The following is a 22,289-nucleotide window of genomic DNA, read 5'->3' on the forward strand; positions in this document are numbered from 1 at the left end:
TGACATAATTTAAATATGATGACTATGTAAACAGGATGAGATGATATAACTATATTATGTCTTTAGAAAATGGGTTGGCATGCCATAATTCAGATACATGCTGTCTATGTAAACATCATAGCATGACATAATTCAAATATATGATTTATATACTAAGGAAGTGAGCAGAGGGCAATCGCATATATGATGTGTCAACTAAGGAGATGGCATTCAGTATTGTGTATATGATGTAAAAAGCATTGCAATACAACATATGCATTATATGAGTAATATAACCCTGCCAAGTTTGAGCATACACCTCAGGGGGATAATAGGACTGGTCATCTGCCTCTGAATCCTCCTCTGAAGAGCTATCTGTAACCAGCAAGATATCTGCTTCAGCAGGTAGCATTGTCTGCTCTGAAGACCTTGTTTTCACTCCAGATTTCTCCATCACCAATTCAAATGGCTCATGCACAGGAAGAGCAGTTGAATATACAAACATTGTCGACGAAAGAAATGAGAAATACAAAAAAAGGATGGCATGATATAATTCACATATATGACGCTTGCCTAAACAGCATGGCATTGCATAATTCACATACATAATGCCTTGCAACAAGATAACATTGCATAATTCACATATATAATGTCTTGCAACAAGATGGCATTGCATAATTCACATATATGGTAATTAGACACTAAACATGTGGCATTCACACAAAGCATGTCTAAACTAAGCAAATGACATAGCAATGCAAGATACCATACACACAATATGAGCAACATAACCCTGCCAAGTTAGGGCATGCACCTCGGGGGGGGGGGGATATGACTGGTCATCTGTCTCTGAATCCTCCTCTGAGGAGCTATCGGTAACCAGCAAGACATGCGCTTCGTCAGATAGCATTGTCTGCTCTGAAGACCTTGTTTCCACTCCAGATTTTTCCATGACCGTGCCAAATGGCTGATGCACAGGAAGAGTAATTGAGTGTACTAAAATTATTGAAAAATTTAACACGTAATAATAAATGATGGCATGATATAATTCACATATAAGATGACTGGCTAACCAGGGTGGCATTGCAAAATTCACATATATGATGCCTGGCTAGACAAGATGGCATTGCATGATTCACATATACGATAAAGAAACTAAACAGATGGCATTGACACAAAGCATGTCTAAACTAAGCAGATGACATCTTTAATGTATACAGTAAGCAATGCAAGGCACCATATGCATGATATTACCAACATCAGCATGCCAAGTTAGAGCGAAGACCTCATGGGGTAAATAGGAGTGGTCTTCTCCTTCTGAATCCCCCTCATAACAGTTATCTTCCTCTTGATTACGATCCGAAATGGGTGGAGGGGGGGGGGCTGCCTTTGCGCCCACCATGGAACGACGTCTGCATGAAATTTTATTGCCACGCAAGGCTCGTCTCTTTTGCTCTACATGATCAGTTCCATTGTGTACAATAACTGGCATGCATAGGAATAAAACATAGTGAGATTATGTAAGGAGTGCATGCAAAAATCCAGAGTGATGGTAGCAAACTGTGGATAGACCCAAAACCAATGATAGCAGGCAGATAATAGCTTTAGTTAAAAAATACAGATAATGGCTCCTTTAATGTTTGTTTGCACCCAACATGAAACTCATAGTAGACACCAGAGATTAACCAGATAGTAGACAGATAGTACTGATTGATGCCCCAATATGTACCCCACAACCATTTAAAAACTCAAGTTTCAGCATTAGTTTGGAACTAACTCAGAGTCTAATAGGTGAACACGACGATAATGTAGCATGTCATCATATTAAGCGACGCATAACGTAAGCAGACACGGAAGAGTGCGACCTCTCTTGCAGACCCGTGTAGTCCTCAAGGTCATCTGCTCAGTTGATGATGGTAATGCAGTTGCCATGGCTGCCGACGGCGGGGAAGAAGATCTGAGGCGGCGAAAGACAGTCTGGAGAGCGGATCCCTGCTGTGGTGAACCCTTCTGTCATTGGAGTAGCTGAGCTGGGGTGGAACACAGCGCCGCAGGAGCAGGACAAACCACATAAGGTTTTCTTTGACACATATCTGTAACAGAAGTAATTGAGTAAGGGCTTGTTTGAATTTGAGGATTCTAACAATGCAGGGATAGGAAATAGACAGGAATAGGATAGGAATGCACGTGCAAAACAGAGAATTTAAAAACACAGGATTTCTGCCAATCTGGGTGTTTGATTCACAACAATTGGAAGATCACAGGATGCAAAAAAGCATGGTGAGATTAAGTCAAACCACAAGAAAATGTACGGTTATAATGCTATTATGCTACTATCTCTTAGTCTTGTGCTTGATGAATAGGAATATGAAAAGGAGGAGAAGTGGAAATTAGAATTCCTATGGTTTTTCTTTCAAGGAGACACTAAAGGAACAAATCCTACAGTTTTCCTTTGCTCCATTCCTTTGCACCAAATTCATGAAAAGTAGTACCATAGGAAACTTTCCAATTCTGATATTTTTCATTCACTTTTACTTTCAAGCACTGGCGATTCTAGTAGGCAGGCTTGAGCAAGGAAAATCCTACACTAAAAAAATGTTTTTGTGCTACTTCTATTACTTTGGACCCAGGCCACTGCCATACTAGCTCAACTCCCAGGCCCATCGACAAATGCATAGCTGAAACACGCAGAGATAAATAATGATGGCGTTCAAGAGAGTCCATCACTGATAGCTAACTTGCCTGGTACCTCACTGCTTGTCATATAGTAGGATAAAATAATCGTATTTCCCGTTACTACGAGTGCTCAATGGACAATATATATAATATGTAGAGTAAAAAAGAGATGCAACAAGTGTAGAACCTCTTTGGCGAAGCCATGTCGATCTCAGCGTGATTGGGTTAGCCGGTGAGGATGCTCCGGCTGACTTGGCTGTCAGAGGAGGGGAAGAAGATCTTAGGCGTCTGGAGATGGAGCCCGAGGTACTGCTCCGCTGTGATGGAGGGTTTCATCGTTGGAGCAGCTCCGGTGAGTTGTACGGCGCCGAGGCTGAAGCAGGACAAGAGAGACAACAAACAACGTTAACCTGAGTGGAATTCTAATAGCATCTCCAATACATGACGTAAAATACATAACCACAAAGTGCTAGATGTAAAATACATCAGCCGCTCATCTCTGAACTTAACTGTCGAAACTGAACTTAACTATCGAAACTGAATTTTGCTGTCGAAACTGAATTTTGCTGTCGAAACTGAACGCACTAGCAAGGTGAGGCTACACGCCGGTCGACTGACTTTTTCATCTCTGGTCAGTCGATTTTGTAGCCGTTGGATACAAAATCAAGGGCCTGCGGTTCATCTTCAACCTCCCCCCGAGCTGGCCAAACAGCAGCCCCCCGCCGCCCGCGGCCGGCGGTGCGCCGCCCCGCCCGCCCCGAAAACACTCCCCACCGCCGGTCCACCGCCGCCCCGGCCATCCCTCTAGGCCACCCCGTGCCGAGCTTTTTCGCTGGCGATCCCCACGCCACCGCCCCGCCAACACCCCGCCACCGCCGGCGACCACTGCCCCCATCCTGAACCCTAAGATAGATAGTGGGATATCTCTCCGACGAGCCCCCCTCCCCGCCGCGGCTGGTTCTTCCTTCACCCCGGCGAGCCCCCCCACCACCCGAAAATCGACTGACCCAAAAGTCGATTTAGTCGACTGAAGTGTAGCTAAATTGGAGCAGCATCGCAAGCAAGAGCAAGAGCGAGAGCAGCAGCGCGAGCAAGAGCAATAGCAAGAGCAGACCAGGCAGGGGACCGAGAGCAAGAGCAGAGTATCAGTGCGAGCGAGAGCTAAAGCAGCAGCAGGTCCTACTGATGTGGACGTCACCGCCGAGGGAGCGACACCATGGAGGAAGTGGCCGGCGACGCTGCCATGGATGGAGCCGCGCCGTGTCGGCTCGGGACCGAGCGCCGGCAGCACCGTGAGATCGAATCAAGAAGAAAATGCGGCGATTAGTGTACAACCTCTTTGGTGGCGCCAATTAGGCCGCAGCTTCATCCAAGGAAACGGTGATGATGATGCTCTTCCAGTGGTGCAGGTGAAGACGGCGGTGTGGGAATGGAGGTGGCGTGAAAGACGAGGGGAACGTCGGGGCAGCTCCTTGGAGGTGGAGGACGGGGTGGCTGAACCGGCGGGACGATGAGATCGACGACGGATCCTCATCCGGTACGGTGGATGAGGGACGTCGAGGTGTTGCTGTGGACGACGTCGTCGGGGAAGAGGCTCTGGTTGGGTGGCGGACGGAGCAGGGTGTTGGTTTTCGCGGCCTCGGTGTACGAATGGGTGGGCGGATGGGATGGCAGTGGGGAACCATGGCTTAGAGACGCGCTTGTCCGAAATGTGGGGTAAGTTACGAAAGTACCCCCACCGATTTGAGGCGGTTCTTTCGGTTCAGGGGTACCACGGGCATTTCGCGTGTCTGGATTTCACAGGAGTGGGAGTTTTTGCGCGCGTTGTAATTTCGGAATAGCAAGGCACGGGTTGACATGGAGGGAGTTGTCGGAGCACAACGAGACAAAGATATATCTTAATTATTTCGGGCTAACAAGGCATGGGTTGAAGAGGCGGGAGTTTCGCAGCACGATAGACAAAGACGCTAGCTTGAATTTTCGGCATAACAAGGTGCCGCTTGAAATTTCGGAAGAACAAGCTTAACGTGTACCCAAAAAAAGACAATTTGCACCTCAACACGCACAACACACACACAAACACCATTTAGACTAGAGTAAGGTACACGTGCATTGCACTCATGAGATTTGGCAACCAAATTATGAATAAATACCACATTATAGCATGCAAGCTTTGAGTCATATATGCATGATGTAGATGTTTGTTTAATTCTTATAGTTCATTTCATTCAAAATCATCTAGTTTTTATAAGAAAGCTAATCTATTTTAAGATTCATGGAATTGTGCGTCGTAAGACATAAAGTAAAAACAAACAATGGCAAATCATGTAGAAAAACATTTGGGCAATTCTGATACGGAAGATTCTAGAACAAATAAGAAGTGCTTGTGTTTTGATGTTTGTGCATTATGCTTAAGTTCAACCGTGGAGTCTTCTAGATTATGTGGCGAAATCTGGTGGAATCTAGATGATATCCAACGACCAGTAGTGCTCAAATTTGCCATCTTTGGACCATCCGATTCGCCTCATCCAACGACCATCTTTCAAAGTTAAAGTTACCCGCACACAATATAAAAAAATATAATATATATAGGGGTATAGATATAGATATGTGATGCAAAAGCCGCCCATCATCTCCAATTAGAATAGTGTGTCCATGCACGGATGCGACGTGGCCAAATGATGTGTGCCATCGGTATCTCAAATTCAAATCAGTCTGACCTTGTTCAATGTGTATACATTACAACATGCTCGTTTCCAAACCACACCGCGCAGATCTCCGTTATATTCATGCATGCATGGGTTTCAAACATCAGGATCTCTTATTCAAATATTTGAATTCAACTTTACGTTGATTGTGACCTCACCTATTTAGCTATTCTTTTACACCCACACAATAGTCTTCTCTTTATAATTGTACCACTAACTTTCTCTCGTGCATGCATGCACACACACTACCAGTCGGTATTATCCATCGCACGCATGCAATCTTTTTCTTCAGGTCGGTCTCCCATGAAGGCACACACCAACACACATCCCCCTCTCCATCATATCGGGCATTCTTTATCTCTCACGCGTGCATGCGCAATGATCGATGTTCCTCTATGTACGTGTGTATATAGCTAGGTCTTTCATAGTTTTCCACACAAATCGATCAATCGATATATCCAGTGAGGTCTCACCCTCTTTCCCACGTCCACATCGATCAATCTATATCTCTCTATATAGGATCAACATATATAGCTAATACAGCCACATTAATTATGTATCCAACATCCCCCTCTCATCATCCATGCCTTCCGCTTCATCTCTCAGACGCGTGCACAATGGCGAAGACAGGGGGCAGTAAGGGCCCTGCCCCCTCCCCCCTAACATCACTATATATCAAGGCTAATATGAATGTGATCATTAGACAATTGCTGCTAAAAATGGTTTAAGTTCATGAATTGACCCTCCTCGTAAAGGATTAGCAATTGTTGGACCCCTAGCTCATTTATTTTTCATGGCTCCGCCACTGCGCGCATCAGCGCACGTGTTCACCCCCTCTCTCTAAATATCGATCTCCACTTGTGCATTCCTTCATAGTATCCCTCCACTCGGCCCCTCGCACCATCTTCTAGCCCACCCATCGGATTTTTCCACATGTACAATCTAGCAGAATCCATGGTTGAACTTAAGCATAATGCACAAACCTCAAAACAACAGTGGTTCTCTTTTGTTCTAGATTCTTCCGTATCATAACTGCCCAAACTTTTTTTCTAATTGAATTGCCATTATTTGTTTTTACTTTATGCTTTACAACACACAATTCCATGAATCATAAAATATATTAAGGGCTTCTTTGATTCAAAGGATTCTCAAAGGAATTTTGGAGGATTCTAATCATTAGGAATTTTTCCTATCTTGGTTGTTTGATTCGTAGGATTGTAAACCATAGGAATTTTTCCATATGATTCATTTGCACTAGATTTCATAGGAAACATCCCATCCACTCAAACCTCTTTGAAAGAATTCTGTGTTTTTTCTATGCACAATCAAACACTCGTACAATCCTGTAGGATTCAAGACGACATTCCACTATAATCCCATGTTTTTCCTATTCCCGCGTTCTTATCTTTTTTATAAAAACTAACTTATTTTGAATGAGATGAACTATAAGAATTAAACGAAGGGCTACATCAGGAATATATGACTCAGAGCTTACATGCTATAGTGTGGTATTTATTCATAATTTGGTTGCAAAATCTGATGCGTGCAATGCACGTGTACCTTACTAGTATTTTGAGTTTGTGCAAAACACGTAAACTAGAATACCAATGGCACGCTACACAGTGTCTCTCTTACAGTTCATGAAGCCACGTGGCACATGTGTAGGCGTTGTCACGACCTCCTTGCGTGGATTGATCACAGTGACGTGCTGCTGGTTCCAGAAGAATGTACTCGTCCTCCCTGAGCCATACTGGCGGTACATGCACGAAGCGAAGATGTGCACGCACGCCATGCACACACTCATTCCTCGCACGCACACGCGGGTACACGGGCGGACGCAATTTTGTACCAAGATCCACCCCATGTGATAATTTGACGCGTGTAAAGTCGTTCACTTCATTGATGGTCGATTAATACAGCGCATGAAAATTGAGTGGACGTGAGGGCGGAAGAAAGACATTATTACTCCACTGCGCGCATGCGAGTAGTTAAATCGTGGGTTTCTAGTAGTACTTCCATTGGTCTCCTTCGTATTTTGTGCCAATTTTTGACAGTAACATACTACTCAATATTTACGCATTTGAGCAGTGTAGTACTTGAAATTTATGTTCCGCTAAACTCATCGGGAGCCATTTCAGGCCTCGAAACCAAAACCATCAATTAATATTTACCTTGTTCCCATCACATTCGAAAGCCTGCTCACACCTACTAGTAGTACGTACCAAACCTGAACGTGTTCCCACTATGCAGGTATTAGTACTAGTGCTAGTACTTAGGTTATAAAAAGGGGAACTACCTAACCGAAAATCACTCTACCTTTCCTCCTCATAAGTTCTTCTTATTCGTCCGTCATTGCCATGGCCGGTGAGCGGAGCTCTAGGTCGAGAACTACTCGTAACAAGGGAGCGGCAACCAAGGCTGCGGAAAAAAAGAGAGGGCTCGCCGCCACGCAGAGACCTCGAAAGATCTCTCACGGGCAGGCGATGGCTCCCAGGAGCGCCCTAGCCGCGGAGGCAAACATGCCGAGCCGGCAGAGCTGGAGTCGTTATCCCTCGATGGCATGCCCGATCAGCTCAATAAGCAGAAGGAGTTCATCCATGAAAGTGCGTTATATCGACTAGAGGGGGGTGAATAGGCGATTTTTATGAAATTCTTCACTGAGGAATTTGCCGGTGAGGAAATTCCTTAGCGAAGAACTACTAGCAGCGGAACAAGTAATCAAAAGTAAACACAACAGAATACAAGCATAGTCATCATGATGAAATGAAGACAGGCACAGAGTACAGGAAGCGTAATCATAGGATAACACAGGATGAAGACAAACAGACTGAAGAAATTGAACTGAGGAAATTGAGAAAGTCTTCAGTCAAAGTCTTCAAACACAGATATGAACAAACATACAGCACAATTATGAGGAAATGAAAGAGTTGAGGAAATAGAACCAGTAAGCTCGGTGAAGACAATGATTTGGTAGACCAGTTCCAACTGCTGTCTCAGTTGTACGTCTGGTTGGAGCGGCTGAGTATTTAAACTCGAGGACACACAGTCCCGGACACCCAGTCAAGGACACTTAGTCCAAGACACCCAGTCCTCACCGTATTCTCCTTGAACTAAGGTCACAAAGACCTCGTCCAATCACTCGTGGTAAGTCTTCAGGCGACTTCCAAACCTTCACAAACTTGGTCACTCGGCAATCCACAATTCCTCTTGGATGCTCTAGACCATGACGCCTAACCGTCTGGAAGAAGCACAGTCTTCAAAGGTAACAAGCGTCGGATCCACTCAGGATCAAACTCTTCAGTGATGCTCAATCACTTGGGGTTTGTAGGTGTTTGGGTTTTGGGTTTTTGGTTTTTCCTCACTTGATGATTTTTGCTCAAAGTCCTCGGAGGATGGGTTGCTCTCAAATGACAAGTGTTAGTTTCTCTCGGAGCAGCCAACCAGCTAGTGGTTGTAGGGGGCGGCTATTTATAGCCTGGGAGCAACCCGACATGATAAGACATAAGTGCCCTTCAATGACATGACCGTTAGGTGGATAGATATTTTGGGACAGCTAACGCATAGCACAGCAACGGTCGGAATTTTGAGTAGCAAAATCCTCAGGGCTATCATGTTCCTCACTGTGTAGGCAATCCGCACTGGCGAATTCCTAACTCCCCAGTCAGGACAAATTCCTCAGAGACCAGAAGAACTTCGTCTCTATCACTGAAGAAATTGACTGAACTGTATGAGATTTCCAATGGCTTCACTCGAAGGGATTGGTAGGTGTAGGATTTTGAGTTGAGCATCACATGGAAATTTTTCCTTAGTATTTCCTCGACCCCCTTTAACAGTACGGTGTTTCCTATGACTCAAGAAAGAGAAAATGAAACTACGAAAACAAAAGTCTTCACGCTTCATGTTCCTCGAATGAATACCAAGTCTTCACGGCCACACCAATTTCTTCACTTTCAAAGTCTTCATGAAAGTCTTCAGAAATACCGAAATCTTCAGTCGAAGATATTCATTTTTAGGGGTCGACTTTTCCTGTAATTATCAAACTCCTCATAGACTTATAGACCTGTGTACACTCACACATGCATTAGTCCCTTAACCTATAAGTCTTCAATACACCAAAATCACTAAGGGGCACTAGATGCACTTACAATCTCCCCCTTTTTGGTGATTGATGACAATATAGGTTAAGTTTTCAATGGGGATAAACATATGAAGTGTAAATACTGATATTGAGGAATTTGATTGCAAGATATAGAAGAACTCCCCCTGAAGATGTGCACATTGAGGAATTTGCTTTTGAAGCAATGCACACTTGAAGAGTTGAATCATGGAGATCTCCCCCTATATCTTGTAATTCATACACGCATTTAACATATAATATGAAGAATTTGAAATGCATGATGAAATATGGTGCCTGATGAAATTCAGCATGCGTGCAATAATATTAACGAGGAATAAGCATGCAGAATAGTGCATCAAGAGTATCAGAGCACAGTGCATCAAAGTACCAGAGCACCATCGGGTTTAAGATTACAACTCGATCCAATAAAGTTTCAGAAGAACGAGAGTTGTAACTTAGGAAAAAAAACGCCCATATAGTAGACCCGCTTGAAGACTAACTCATATTTCTCCCCCTTTGTCATCGAATGACCAAAAGGATCAAAAATGAGGACTAACGCCCCTGAAGATAATCATGTTGATGAAGGAGCGCCAGCGTTGTTGGGGTCGTTGGTTGATGTAGGGCCTGCCGCAGTGTCGTCCAAATCTTCATGTTCATCAGTGTCACGCGATGAAGAATATGAGCTGGCCACGAGAGAAGGAACCTTGACATTCTTGAATTTCTTCGGTGGAGGTGCAGACCAGTCAAAATCTTCATTAAGACCCATGTTCTTCAGATCTTCTTCACCATACAGATGTGACAGGATTGCCCAGGTGCGACCGAAGACTTGATGGAGGTAGTAGTGGTTTTTCTTCACTGCATTGTGTGTGGCAGTCATGTTGTGAAGAGGTGAACCAAACTGACGCTTAACCCATTTGTGATTTCGATCCACCTTCTGGTGAAGACTAAGCAGAAGTTCACGGTCTGTCATCACGCGCGGAGCAGTGGCTTGAGGAGTGGACTTGGGTGCATTGGCAGAGTCATGTGTGGTAGAGTCATCATTGATGGAATAAGATGCAGCTTTGCAAAACTGACCATCCAATGGACGAATGCCTTCATCAATTACAGCTGGTGCCTTGCCCTTTCCATCAACTGAGGAATATGTCTGCTTGAGGACTTCAATTGGGGGCAAGTAGCTGAGATGATTCTGGAAATCAGCTTTGTAGTTGAGTGAAGATCTTGTCCTGAGGAATCTCATGATCCAAGGTGCGTAAGGCTTCAGCTCAAACGGAGACAATGCAACATTGGCCATAGTCCTCATGAAGAAATCGTGATAATTGACAGGAATGCCATGAACGATGTTGAATACCAAATTCTTCATGATGCCAACAATTTCCTCATCAGATGAGTCGTGGCCTTTGATGGGACTGATTGTCCTCGTAAGGATACGATAGACAGTTCTGGGCACGTACAGCAATTCCTTCATGAGGAATTTGGTTCGTGGTGCCTGACCTGGTTTCAAAGGCTTCATCAGCACCTGCATGTAATGATGTGTGAGCTCAGGTTCACTGTAGATGCAGCGAGCTTCTTCAAGGGGAGGACTGAGTGGTAGAGCACGAAGCAATTCAGAGGCTGGTGCAGTGTAGTGAGTGTTTTCAGACATCTAGTCCAACACCCATGAATTCACATCTTCAGCATCGCCAGTGATGTGCAGCGTTGCATAAAATTGAAGAATCAGTTCTTCATTCCAATCGCAGATGTCAGAGCAAAAGTTTAGCAGTCCAGCGTCGTGAAGAACACTGAGGACTGGTGCGAAGCACGATAGAGATTCCATATCCACGTGAGGAATATGCTCATGGTAGAAAATCTTCTCCTTGTTGAACATCACTGAGGAATAGAAATTGGCTTGACTAGCAGTCCAGAAATGCCTCTTCCTAATGCGAGCAGAGTCATATGGGTTGTAATCTTCGAAGAATACGTGCTCGCCGAAGAAATCATCAGCCTTGAACTTTTGCTTGGGTGAGAATGGATCCTTTGGCTTCGGCAGAGGAGTGTCAGTGAGTTGCATCACGACCTCAGGAATCTCAATCGCAGGTTCTTCAGGCTGAGGAATTTCTGGTTCCTCCTCAGTGGCAGTCTGCGTAGTTGGTTGTTCAGCAACAGTAGTTTCATCAGCGCTAGTGGCTGGAATTTCCTCATGGACAGATGCAGTGGGATGAGTTTCTTCAGAGCCCATGTGAACAGTTTGTGTGGGGGACTGAGGAATTTGCTGTAGAGGGGTGAACATTGGAGAGTTTGGATGCTGACTTTCCCAGAATTCATCACTGATTACGGGTGTGGAGCAGCCAATGTCCACATCATCATCTTCCATTTCTTCAACGCCAGCCTCTTCAGTTGTGAACTAAGGCACATGCGAGGAGATGATAGGTGTTGAAGGGATCGCATCCACTTCAATTTCTTCATCCAATGGTTCAGACGAAGCAGCAGAATGAGTTTCTTCATCAGATCCGCTGGGGATCACATATTCTTCATCAAAAGGAACAAGGTCCTTTGATGGCCTGGTTGAGATGGGAACAGCATCAATCGGATGTGCAAATGAACTTGTCATAGGCTTCATTTTCTTCGGAGCTGAAGAATCTGAAGCAGCTGATGCTTTCCTTTTCTTCACTGCAGCACGCTCTACAGCCTTGGTCTTCTTCACATCTGATGCAGATGGAAGGATCGGATTTGAAGTTGGTGCAGGAGCAGCTAAGGAATCTGGTTGATTTTCTTCAAGCACAACTGATGTAGTTGCCCTGAGTTCTTCAGTTTCTTCAGGTGGACCACTAGTGGGTGCCCTGGCATTTTCTTCAGTGGCTGGAATGCAGTCATCAGCCCTGGAACTCACATTTTCTTCAGGAGCCTGATTTTCATCAGTGGTGCTGGCATGTTCTTCAGTCGGTTGAGCAGATGCTTCAGCCTGAGGAATTTCCTGTTGTGTTGGGGCAGCAACATTTGAAGTGAACTGTTCAGTTATCTTTACAAATCTAACTTAGGATCCTTGCCAATCAGCATATTATGCTTTGAAGTCATCACTGAGGGTTTTGATTTCAGATTGGATTTTTACAAGTTCATCAGTTGTCATAGTGACAACGTTGTTCTTCAGAAATTTCTCCTTCTTGTACTGCGCTTTCTTGATCTGCCTGGACTTCTCAAATTTCCACTTTTCTTCTTGAATGAAGTGGCTCAGCATGTGAATTTGGCCAGGAGTCAGCTTGAAGTCAGGCAAGGGAGTGTTGGGGTCCTTGTGCCAATCATCAATGTAGTCGAGGATCAGCTTGGGATCCAAAAGCAGTGGCACCTCTGATCCTTTGGCTCTAGCGGCCCTGACTTGCCTGTCTCTGATGAGTTCTGCAAGTTCATCATCATCAGCTTCGTCTTCATCAGACGGCACTTGGAAAGCGACTTGCTTCTTTTGAGGACTTGTGCGTGGACCTCGTCTAGGAGTGGCCTTTGTCTTCAGCAGTGAGGGCCCAGCTAAGGAACTTGGTGCAGCTGAGGAACTAGCTGAGACACCTGAGGCAATGGAGATGCCGGCAGTCCTTTGGCATGAAGTGAGATGCACATGTGCTGAGGATTTGGTCGGAACAGCTGAAGGCTTTGGCGGAGGAGCTGAGGACTTTGGAGGAACAGGAGCAGCATGAGGAATTGGCCGTGAGGGCTTTGATGATTCTGGCCGTGAGGGCATTGCTGATTCTGGCCGTGAGGGTATTGCTGAGGAAGCACTTGGCTTGCGCGTAGGCTTCTTTGACATAGCCTTCTTTGGCTTGACAACAAGGACCTCAGCAGAGGCAGCAGCAGCAGCAGAGTCTTCATTGAATTTCCTCACTACTTCTTTGGCTTGCTTAGCCAACTTGCCTTGGCGCTTGGCCCATTCACCAGGATAGTCCTCACCACGCTTGAGGCTGGTGGGATCAGCAATTTGGCCAGGTGCCAGTGGTGCTCTTGGGCATGGAGGATTGAGTGCGAATTTCTTCATATACTTAGGAGTGACATATATGTACTCCCTCCATTCTCTTGCCCATCTCCCCTCTATCTTCTGAATGCGCACTTTGCACTCATTCTTGGTTTCCTCAGTAGGTGTGCAGTACCCAACACATATGTCATCAAGGATTTCAAACATTGTATTTACCTCAGGCCTCTTTCCTCCCTTCTGTGGCCTTTTACCATCAGCCATTTTCTTCAGTTGAGGAATTTGAACAATTGAATTCTCTGAAGAAGTATGCAACTTTTCTTCGAGGAACGCTGCAAATGAGTTAAGTTGATGAGAACCTAGTGATTCAGCAGCTGACATGTGTACCTGTGAACAGAGTATAGTTGCGAGGAATTTGGAGAGGTCATATGCACTCTCAGAAGGTTTTTCAAAAAGAACAAGTTTGAGGAATTTGACCAGATGAGTCTTGAAGATTTTCACTAAGCGTTCTTTGTCTTAGGTTCCAGAGTTGTATAGATCGAAGATCCACACAATTGAGGAATCTTGAAGAAAAATGATGCTTAGAGAAACGAATCAAGAACATATGACTTTGTGAGGTGTCCAGTGTGTGAAGATATGAAGAAAAACACTTTTGAAGATTTTGTAGATAATCATTCGAATCAACAAGGGCAGTAAAAGTAACTTTTATTTACCCTGGACGAAGAACACGACGAACTGGAGTGAGGAGATGTGAAGTTCGTCTGTGCAGATCTTCCACGCCCTAACTTGGCGGAGGAAGACGGCTACGGCGGCGGCGGAGTGAAGATGTCCGCGGTCGGCGCGAGTATGTCGGCAATGAGGTCGAGGCAGTGAAGCTCTTCCTCACCGGCGGCAATGAAGTAGCAGCGGCGCTAGGGTTTGAGAAGCTCGAGCTGGAGAGAGAGGTCGAGCGGAGTAAAAGAAGTGAGGAAGGGAAGGAGGGGTATTTATATCCACGGTGAAAAACTGCTCGCCTGAAGAAATTGGACGAACGTGCCCCTGACCCTTCTCATTTGCATGACATGTGTCACCCACGTAGTGAGAGGTGGAGATCGTGTTAGATCGTGGGTGAGTGGATAAGTGTATCGTGGGATGTGGAGCGGTTTGAGCGGCAAGACCGAAAATTTCGATAAGATAGATTTTAAAGTTCTGTTCGCAATTTCTTCAGCTGACAAGGACACAGTGAAGATTTTGAACGAGTTTCAAATAGAACGCACAAGAAGAATTTGTGAACATATTGGGTTGAGTATAGCATAGAGGGGGAAGGGTCCGATCACATTCACTTAGAAGAAAACCAACTTGAAGAAATAGCAATAAGTGAATGCTGTAGAGGACATAAACTCATATATATATAGCCAATGAAGAAAAACGACGGAACCAGTGAAGACAATGCAAAGTTGAAGAACATGAATAATTTGAGGAATTTCAACTTTTGGTGGTGGCGTGACCCACCGTATAAGAATGATGATTTCAGACACCGCGTACAATTATCGTAGGGTTCTGATAATCAAATTCTTCGTTAATTTCTTCACACTAAGAGTGTTATTCTTCATTGATTGAACTAAAACGTTTCTTCATGTGTTGCACATCTAAGTCATCAATTTTGCATAAGTGTTAGGATGAGTGTCCTTTTCACAGAACATTCGAAGATTCTAGGATATTTAGCTCACACCGCAACTTGCTAAATCTCTTCTCATCCAAGGGCTTTGTGAAGATATCGGCTAGCTATTCTTCAGTCTTCACATGCTCAATAGAAATGTCGCCCTTCAACACATGATCATGAAGAAAATGATGACAAATCTGAATGTGCTTTGTCTTCGAGTGCTGAACTGGGTTGTGAGCAATCTTGATGGCACTCTCATTGTCACAGAAGAGAGGTACATTCTTCATGTTGACGCCGTAGTCCTTGAGAGTTTGCTTCATCCATAGCAATTGGGCACAGCAAGAACCAGCGGCAATGTACTCAGCTTCAACAGTAGATAGTGATACGCAGTTCTGTTTCTTCGAGGACCAACAGACCAAAGATCGTCCGAGGAAATGACATGTACCAGATGTTGACTTGCGATCCACACGATCACCAGCATAGTTAGAGTCAGAATATCCAACAAGATCAAAAGCCGAGCCCTTGGGGTACCATAATCCAAGTGTTGGTGTGTGAGCTAGATATCGAAGAATATGCTTCACAGCCTTATGGTGTGATTCCTTCGGTGCAGCTTGAAATCGGGCACACATGCAAACACTAAGCATTATATCTGGCCTAGATGCACATAAGTATAATAAGGAACCTATCATGGAGAGGTATACCTTATGATCGAAGTCAATACCATTTTCATCAGTGCACAGATGGCCATTTGTGGGCATAGGAATTTTGACGCCTTTGCAATCTTGCATGCTGAATTTCCTTAGTACATCCTTGAGGTATTTCTCCTGAGATATGAATATGCCATTGTGTTGTTGACGAATTTGAAGACCTAAGAAGAATTTCAACTTTCCCATACTAGACATTTGATATTCTTCACTCATCATATAGGCAAATTCATCACTATAACGTTGGTCAGTACAGCCAAAGATAATATCATCAACATATACTTAGCACACAAACAATTCACCATCATAAGATTTAGTGAAAAGATTAGGGTCGAGTGAACCGGGTTTGAAGCCTTTCTTCATGAAGAGTTCCTTCAAAGTATCATACCAAGCCCGTGGGGCCTGCTTGAGGCCATAGAGGGCCTTGTTGAGTTTGAAGACTTTGTCAGGATTCTTTGGATCTTCAAAACCTGGGGGTTGAGCAACATATACTTCTTCCTCAAGATTACCGTTGAGGAATGCACTTTTCACATCCATTTGATATAGAGTGATATCATGATGGTTAGCATAAGCAAGTAATATGCGAATAGCCTCAAGTCTAGCAACAGGTGCAAAAGTTTCATCGAAATCAATTCCTTCAACCTGTGTGTAGCCTTGAGCTACAAGCCGTGCCTTATTCCTCACAACAAGGCCATTTTCATCTTGCTTGTTGCGGTAGATCCACTTTGTGCCGATGATATTGTGCTTGCGGGGATCTGGACGTTTGACCAGTTCCCAGACATTGTTGAGCTCGAACTGATGTAATTCTTCTTGCATGGCCTGAATCCACTTAGGCTCCAGAAATGCTTCATCTACCTTAGTGGGCTCTGTAACAGAGACAAAAGCATACAACCCACAAAAGTTAGACAAATGTGAAGCTTTTGAGCGTGTGAGAGGACCTGGTTCTTTGATTTCATTGATGATCTTTTCAATTTGCACTTCTTTTGCAATGCGAGGATGAGCTGGTTGTCGTTGAAGAATTTGATCAGCGTTTTCTTCAGCACCATTTTCTTCAGCATTTTCTTCAGGTGCATTAGCTCGACGTTCTTCATGTTCTGGAATGAATTCTTCAGCAGATTCTTCAGTAGGAATGACATCCTCAGTAGCCTTGAACTTGATAGTTTCCTCAGGTGCTGGTTCATCTATCACAGTATGTAGGTGCTCTCTTTGCGAGCCATTAGTTTCATCGAACCGCACATCTACAGTTTCAACAACTTTGTGAAGAACGTTGTTGAAGACTCTGTAGGTGTGCGAGTCCTTTCCGTAACCAAGCATAAAACCTTCATGTGCTTTCGGTGCAAATTTTGAGTTGAGATGAGGATCTCTAATCCAACATTTAGCACCGAAGACTTTGAAATAACTTACATTGGGTTTCTTATCAGTGAGGAGTTCATAGGCTGTCTTTTTGAAGAATTTGTGAAGATATACTGTGTTGATGATGTGGCATGCAGTATCAATTGCCTCAGTCTAGAAACGACGAGGCATTTTGTATTCATCAAGCATAGTGTGAGCCATCTCAGCAAGAGTCCTGTTCTTGCGCTCCACGACGCCATTCTGCTGAGGAGTGTAAGGAGCAGATAACTCATGAGTAATACCAAGTTCATCAAGATAGTCATCGAGACCAGAATTCTTGAACTCAGTGCCATTGTCACTTCTGATGTGCTTGATCTTCACACCAAAGTTGGTTGAAGCCCTCAAGGAAAATCATTTGAAGACTTCCTACACTTCATGTTTGTAAGTAACAAGGTGTACCCATGTGTAACGAGAATAATCATCAACAATAACGAAGCCATATTGAGATGCTTCATTTGAGATAGCAGAATAATGAGTAGGACCAAAGAGATCCATGTGAAGCAATTCAAATGGGCGAGTGGTGGTCATGATAGTCTTCGCTGGATGCTTGGCCTTGGTCATCTTCCCAGCATCACAGGCTCCGCATAGGTGATCCTTGAGGAATTTGACATTCTCGATGCCAATGACATGCTTTTTCTTTGCAAGCCGGTGCAAATTCCTCATGCCTGCATGACCAAGTCGTCGATGCCAGAGCCAGCCTTCTGAAGCTTTTGCAAGTATGCACATGGCTGGTTGTGGTCCTGTAGAGAAATCAACAATATACAGGCCTCCTCTCCTAAAGCCTTTGAAGACTTTGGAATTGTCAGCTTCCATAACCACAACACAACGGTACTTGCCAAAGACAACAACCATATCAAGATCACAAAGCATTGAGACAGACATAAGGTTGTAGCCTAAGGACTCAACAAGCGTGACTTTGTCCATGTGTCGATCCTTTGTAATCGCAACCTTACCTAGACCCAATACCTGACTTTTTGTCGGGGGCTGGGTGCGACATATGCCAAAGGATGGCTTATCATGGTGGGGGCGAGTAGAACATCGCCGGTGCCTGGAAACGGAATAAGGCGAAGACATGCACGCCGACAAACCTTACCCAGCTTCAGGGCTCTCCGAGGAGATAATACCCCTACTGCTGCTCTACGGGGTCTCCGCATGATCACTATGGTAAAGTGTTTACATAGTTGCTCCTTGAGCTATTTCCTGGAGGTAGGAGAAGGCAAGGCTAGCTCTCTCCTTCCTATATGATCTGGTCTAGTGCTAATGGATTCCAACCCTTTGCATGGATGCCCTGGGGGTTTATATGGGCCTACCCCCCAGGGGTACAATGGTAATCCGGCTGGGCGCGGGCCCAACCGTCAGTCCCTCTGGCCGCCATCTTATCCGCCGACTCCTGGGGCCCGCCGACTGGTGGGCCCCGCCGACTGGCTTGGTGTGGGGCCGACGGGCCACGTCCGCCGCGGGCGGGTCTTTGTCGGCTGCAGATTATTGTAGCCGTGCCTCTAATGACGCAGGCTCGGTCATGAGGTCGTGGTGACAGCCCAGCCGTCTGGCGGGCGATCACTGTGGCCACTACTTGTCGTGTCTGATTAATGGCGCGTGGGGCCCGTGGGAGGGGCCGGCCGACTTCTAGTGGCCGACTCCCATCCGGGCCGACTGGTGGTGCTTTCGCCGTCTTTCGTATGCTCATCGACTGGTGGGACCCATCATCCCTGGGTCGTACCAGCAGGCCGTCGTGGGCACAGGGCTCCGCCCCCTAGGGCTGATGTCAGGGCCGGCACGACAATAGTGTCGCGCCGCGCGGAGATCTTTGCGGGTACGGCGTACTGTAGCCACGCCTGCCCTTGGAAAAAGGGGCGGGAGTGGTCCTCACTGTGGCCACTCCCCGTCCCGTCCCTCTTTATGAGGGCATGGGGGTTGTTGGCGTCGCGGGCCGACTCCCCAAGGCTGGCTTCTCTGGAAGTCGCCGTTCAGGAGTCGGCTTATCCTGAAGTCGTCCCTGGGACTCGGTCGCCAGTGAGCAGCCGGCCGCCTCGCCGCCGACTCTCAGAAGGCGGCTCTTCATCCTGGGGCCTCGAGGGGCGCAGTCTGCCCCGATGTCTTGAAAGTTTCTGGGCCTGGGTTGGCCTACCCGTGGCCCATTACTCCGACAGTAGTCCCCGAAGCTGGTGAGGCTCTGAGGGCGACATGTCAGGGAGCCTCATCAGTTTCTTCTTTTCGGCGGTCGGATCTGGGCTTTGCTAGCCGTCTTCTGTCAAGCCGACTAGTCGGAGTCATACGTGCTCAAGGTCGACTTGCCCCCAAAAAAGTTTGAACACTGCGGCGGAGTTCAGGTGGCGTGCCTGATAAGCTTTTTGGCCGCCACCTGTGGTTGACCTGTCGCGAGGCGCCATGTGGTGGAGCTAGTCTGATCGCCCACGCGCGTGACAGGACATGCCTATAGGCGGGGCCCGCCACTATCGTGCCTCGGCATGCGAACGGATTCGTTGCGGCCGCGCGGACGGTTGGGGTTCCCGCGCGGTTATTGCGCGTGGTAACTTCGTGTGGTAAATCATGGGGGTTGTGGGGTCCCGGGCGCAGTTAATCCCACGTCCGCCCCTCGAGTTCTCAACCCACGAGCCTACAAGTAGGCGGGGGGAGGGGGGCGGCGAAGCGCGCGCGCCCATTCTCCCCACTTCCTTTCGCTCCTTCTTGCTTCTTCTTCTTCTTGCCGTTGCTGCTCCGAACCATGCCGTGCCCGCAGCGATGAGCTCCTCCTCCGCCGCCTCGCCTCCTGCTGTTCGCTCCAGAGTGTGGGACGGCTCCGAGGTTGACGACGATGACATCGAGATCCTCCGCCAGACACGGCGGCTGCCTGGCAGGGACTTAGTGCGGGTCCGCCTCGCGCCGGAGGGAGAGATATCGCCGGCGCCGGAGGAGGGCGAGCGGGTCATATTCCGCTCGCACCTCATGCGCGGCCTGGGACTGCCGGCGAGCGGATTCTTCCGCTCCTTCTTGGAGTTCCACGGGCTTCAGCCGCACCACCTTACTCCGAACACGGTGGTGCTGCTGGCTGCCTTCGCCACCCTGTGCGAAGGCTTCCTCGGTGTTCTCCCCAGCATCGAGCTCTGGGGGGAGTTCTTCCAATCCAAGCTTGGCACACACGTTGCCGGCGTGCCGGCCTAGTGCGGTGCATTCATTGCGATGCGGAGATCAGTGGCCGACAATCCATTTCCCACCATCGTACTGATTAAGTCGGTGAAGATGTGGCAGCGGTCATATTTTTATATGAAGAACGTCGCCCCAGAAGGCGACTGGGTCAGCTTGCCGGCTTACGAAGCCAGAGCGCCGGCTGGAAGGCTCCCCAGCTGGTCACACCGAGCCAGGACGCTGTCTCCCGCTGGTGCCACTGCCGTCACGCGACTCCGAGTGCTGACGCAGTCGGAGGGCCTGACCGGAGCCGACTTGCTGGCCGCCTTCGTGGCGCGCCGAGTCCTCCCACTCCAAGGACGACCTCACCTGATCTGCCAGATGAGCGGTCATCGGGACCCGAGTCGGATGTGCTCCAAGGACATTCCTCACGCGGAGGTGGTGAACACGGTGAACTACATTGCGAACTGCGGTCTCTCCGTGGACTGGCGGTTCGGCAAGGAGCCGTATTCGCGCGCCAACCCCCCGCCTCTTGTAAGTCGTCTTCTTCTTCTATTTCTTTTGCTGCCGAGTTCGACTTGTCAAGTCTGACCGTTTTGTTTTGAATCAGAATCCTCTCGTCCCTCCCTCGGCCGGCACCGCGGGGCCGGCTCGTCAGTTTGTCCCCGATCGGGCGGAGAGCAACGTCGATGATCCCGACTTGGGGGCGGCAGCCATGGAAGCCGACGCCGAGGGAGGAGGAGAGGCAGGCGGCTCCAGGCCTTCGGCCACTTTCGTCGACTGGCCTGACGACGAGGCCGAGGGAGAAGTCGCCCCGCGTTGCCAGCCAAAGGCCGGCCAACCAAGCGCGAGTTCCTCCGCCGGCTTGGACGCTCAAGGCGGTGCGAAGAAGCGCCGGGCCGGGCCGAGTACGCTTGGTGGCCGGTCAAAGAAGTTCAAGGGAGCGGCTGCCGCGACCAAGCGGGAAGAGGCGGCCGCGAAAGCCAACCGCTTCCGCAAGGAGGTGAAGAAGCCGCCGCTGGTCTCTGCGGAAGCGCCTTCGTCCCTTATCTTTATTTTCTCTTTGTTAATCTTGTCTAAGTTTTTCATATGCTTTTCTCGCCTCAGGGCTCCCCTCATTCTTGAGAGAGTTGCCGCCGCCTCCGTCATGGGGTCGGTGGAGACGTCTGCCACCACTCGGCGGATTGACCCCGCCGCCGACCTTCGGGAGGCGATGGAGCGGAATGCGCGGGAGAAGCGCGAGGAGGACGAGGCCGCCCGCCGGGAGAAAGCGGAGGCTGAGAAGGCGGAGGCCTCTGCCCTGAAGAAGCTGGAGGCGGCCGAGGCCGCCGTTGCGGCAAAGCAGCCGGCTAAGGAAGTCGCGCCCCGGCGGTCGGTGGTGTTTGTCACCCCTTTGAACTCCGCGCCGCCGCCCCCGGAGTTCACGGGGCAGTCGGGGGAAGCCGGCGGCGAGTTCCCGATCATGGAGAGAGGCGGCGGCGACGCCCCCGTGCCGGACGTGGTCGCGCCGCCACAGCCGCCCCTGCCGCAGTCTAGAAGCGCGCCAGGCAAACAGCTGGCGGATCCTCCCTTGCCGCCGACTGAAGACGAGGTCGTGGCGAGGCTACTCCTTCATGTCGGCTCGCCAACGCACCGCCGTCTTGGGAAGGCGACTTCGGCGCCACGCCCCTTGGAGACCGGCACCGCCAGCTCGACGATTCCAGATGCCGAGGCGACAAGTGCGGCACCCATTGGGTGGGTGTGAGGAGGCGGCACGGGCTCGCTGAACCAGGCACTTCTGGATGTCCAGACGAAGCTGCGAGCCGAGAGCGACGCCATCCAGAACTGCACCAAGGAGCACCTGGCGTCGCGGGCAGCCATCCGGGTATGCTTTCTCCTTTGTCCCTGTGTTCTTGTTTCTCTCTGTGGGGGCGCACCAGCGCACCCACTGGGTGTAGTCCCCGAGTTCTGGGCCGGCTGCAGAGCAGGTGGCCCGGAACTCCAATTGGTAAGTTCCGGGTACTAACCTTTGTTC

The 22,289-nt window shown here is 48.0% G+C and overlaps 1 pseudogene; it reads left to right on the forward strand.

The window, feature by feature from the left end:
* Nucleotides 1-21,488: 21,488 nt before the first annotated feature.
* Nucleotides 21,489-22,289, forward strand: part of LOC147958958 (uncharacterized) — a 58,280-nt pseudogene continuing 57,479 nt past the window's right edge.

Source organism: Triticum urartu, chromosome 7A (genome assembly GCF_056163025.1).
Source record: "Triticum urartu cultivar PI428250 chromosome 7A, HENAU_Tu73, whole genome shotgun sequence".
NCBI lineage: Eukaryota > Viridiplantae > Streptophyta > Magnoliopsida > Poales > Poaceae > Triticum > Triticum urartu.